Below are 3,749 nucleotides of genomic sequence, written 5' to 3'. Positions count from 1 at the left end.
CCACCCCAGTTATCACTCCTTTCAACAGTGCCCTGCTCCAGAGATCAAAGCAAGTCACAGTTCTTGTCCCTAGGCATGTGGTGCGGAGCGCCTGCTCCCTCTGGACGGAAGAAACTGAAAAAATCATCATGAGTCCACTTCAAGTTACTTTCACTGACTCAACAGTCCCCAAACTCTTCTTCACCCAACCTGACACCCGATATGGATCAGTCAGAAGGCAAGGATCCATTCTCTACAAAAATCTCACTCCCACTGGGAAAGAATCATCTCTGTCATCCTTTCCTTTCTTCCTACTCTTCACAGGCATATCAAACTCGAAACCTTGCAGCTCCGAATCCGCTCCTCCTTCAAACTCGATGTCACTCTCATCTGTCTCAAGTTCTGAGCTACTAAATTACATTTTTACTTTTTTGTACTTCTCTCTCAACATCCTCTCTTGTTCCAGGTTTTTCCCCCTTTGTTTCTTCAACTTTTCCGCTTTCTTCAAAGCTACTGAAATACTGTTTTCCATTTTTGTACTTGACGCCTATCAACCTCCCGTTCTCGACCTCCATATTCAAAACCCACAGGACTCAAACTACCAAAAAGTCCCTTGTTTCTCAGAACATCTACCATTGCTCTGTAACCTCCGGGACGATTAGCACAGCTGTTGCTGGTGTGACGTCAAAAAACGGTAGTGTTGCTTCTCGGCTTATCTCGGCTTGTTACTCGACACATTGTAAACAAATGGATACATTATAAGTAATTAATTATTGATATTTTATGTTATGCATGGCAAGGTTTGTTGTTAGTAATTTACAGTCAAGTTTCTAAATTCCATTCAGTTAGACTAAATTGCTTTAGACTTGTTTGACTTTACATTAACTCAAGCTTTTTGCAAATTGACTACACATTGAAAATTCATGAATAAGTAGAAATGGTCACCATTTTACCCCATTTCAATATTGTGCACCTGCTCCTCAGTTGCACACAACACAAAATACATAATGATGACACAAGCTGTTGGATCTGGTTGCTGTGCTTTGCCTGCATTTTCAAACAGGCCCTGCTCTCATGTTACACATTACAGTTAGTGAGAGGAGTGTTACTTAGAGGCACTTACTCTGTAGTGTATTCCTTCATCTTCTCAGGGACTTGAAAGGTAAGACTGCATCTTATTCTACTCTTTCTAAAATAATAATGTTGGTTGTAGACTCCACAGTTTGTATACTGTTGGGAATCGCCACATTATCTTCACTTCCACACTGAGTCACCAGCTGCTTCAATTTAGGCTGTTGTTACATGATGATGGTTTCAGCAGCTATCAACTCTCGCAGTTGTATTCATTTGTTTCAGTATCTAAATGACTTGATTGTTTGGCTGTGGGAATGAATATTGCTGTCATTTTGTTCTAGTCGGTCTCTGCTTTAAACAACGAATGCACAAATAGGCTGGTACCTACCGACCAGGGTGGGTCTTCTTACCTCAGGCTCAATGACCTGTATAATGTCACTTTCTCTCACTTGCTCTCCCTTATTCCTCTATACAAGTGAAGTGACCATCTTGAGCGAGGTGTAAGATGAGAGTTTGAGGGGAACAGTGTGTGTTTGGAGATACAAGCATGGCTGGAGAATAATTCACCTGGCCCTGTATGTATAACCAGGGCTGTGCTGTTTCTTTAACTTAAATATGACATGGGTACTGTTTCCACCTCTGCTGTTTCCACCTTTCTGTTGGAAAACAAGTCATTTATGTAGCTGTCTTAGTATACATACTAGTGTACAGTATTTAGGCCAATTATAGGCCATGTGTTATTACTGTTACTACATCCATTTGTTATTACTGTGCTATTACAATGTTATTACTGATTTCATTTAGAAGTAAAATGGAAAACTACTCTCACAGTAACCCTGTGCCATGCTCCATAAAGTCCCTCATCTCCAATAAAAGTCTCTCTCTACAATGAACCCCTCTCATTAACCCCCTGCTATTTTGTGTAGGTTTATTGTTACACCCTCCTCTGATCAGTAATTCAATTATCCGTATTGTGTGTGTGATGAACCTTTTTCGTTTTGAATTCATGTACTGCACATGCACTGACATATATTCCACAACTCACTGGCAGTGCTCAATTAGTATTGACTGAGGGCCATGTGACTAACTAACTAGCCTACTGATAGCCCCTATGTTTCCCAATACTCTATCTTACTGTAAATTGCCTCAGGGACAGGTTGCTGCAGCAATGTTTTAAAGTAACCCAGATCAGAGGCATACATACACACCACTGTGACTGAGTCCGTGTGGATATCTCCACAACCCTAACCCTAGTGAAGGGGGGCATGTGTCCCTGTCCTGATGGGGGGTGGAGGGGGAGTTTAAGACTCAGCCTGTAATCCCACTAATCCAGAGCAAAGTCTTAAATTGCCCCTGCTCCTTCTCAATGGGACTGAGCATTGTGGCACACACTTATACACCAGCACACATACACTACAATACACACCACACATATTAACGCGCCCAGGCAGACGCTCCAATTAGTGTGCTCATCGACCCCTCGCCGATCGACACACACACAGTGATTCTGGGCCAGTCTCCATCCCTTGGAGAGGTACCTAGCCGTGAGAGAGAGCAGGAAAAGAGACAGAGGAGTATTTATAGAAGAAAATGGGGCCTCACAATACCCTTTTTGGAGAGAGGTTTTATTAAGGAGCAGAGTGGAGCGAGGGTGTCCCAGTTTTATGATTAACACTGTGTAAACGGGCTGGAGGACTGCAAGGGCACATTCTGAGAGGAGATGCTGGAGCAACTCTGTGTCAAGTCTTCACCGGTGTTTCATGCACTGTCACCCTTTTCTCGTGTTGAGGTGGCAATGTGGATAACTCTGTGGAAGACTCTGAATATAAGTCATTTTTAATTGGCAACCCCTCTTGTTTAAATGGGGGTTGTTGTTGTGGTCCGATTTTTTTTTTTTACTCTTGTGATACAGTTAGAAAGCCAGGTTGGATACTAGCTCACAGGCAGGCCACCTGCAGTTTGATCAAGTCTGATACAAGATGAAGAAATTTCTGCAGAACAAGAAAGGCAGATACTCTTTCAGGAACCAGAACAAGCCTGCCGTTCCTCGCTATCCATCTAAAGATGACTGTAAGTCTGTCTGTCTATGACTTTTATGGACTTATTGAAACACATGACTGTACTGTTTCAAGGTTTTGGAGGTTGAATGCAGAAACTGATTCTGTTGCAGGGTTAATGTTAGATTATCTGTTGCACATGATCAAACAGAATAGATATTTGTATAACTCTATATTTGGTATGTGTGACCAGGGACGTTTTTGGAAGCAAACTCATGTATTCATTCTGATCCTGTTTTAATGCTCTATACCTGTTATAGTTTATATAATGTTATAAAGCTTCCAAAATGAAACATTAGTGATTGGAGTGTATTACCCCAAAAAGCACAATAATCTGCACTCCTCGATTTAAATGTGTTTTCTGTGTTTGGTTATGGCAGATATTTTTGCATAGAAAACATTGCTTCTTATACGCTTGAGTCATTCTCATGCAAGTAATAGAGTGGTACTATTTCAGAGCCTTCCGTCAGATAGAGATTCCGTGAACTTGGATTCACTTTGGAAGAGAATGCTTCCCGCTCCTCAAGGTCAAGTACTCTGAGATGCCTTTGGAGTTGTGTTCGAGGTCAACGACCCCAAGGGTTTGACAGGGGCTGAGAGCACTGCACTGCTTCTCTTATTCTCGTCTCAATCCGCAGG

Source organism: Salmo salar, chromosome 28 (assembly GCF_965601325.2).
Source record: "Salmo salar chromosome 28, fSalSal1, whole genome shotgun sequence".
NCBI classification, from domain to species: Eukaryota; Metazoa; Chordata; class Actinopteri; order Salmoniformes; family Salmonidae; genus Salmo; species Salmo salar.
This window is presented reverse-complemented; position numbering follows the sequence as displayed.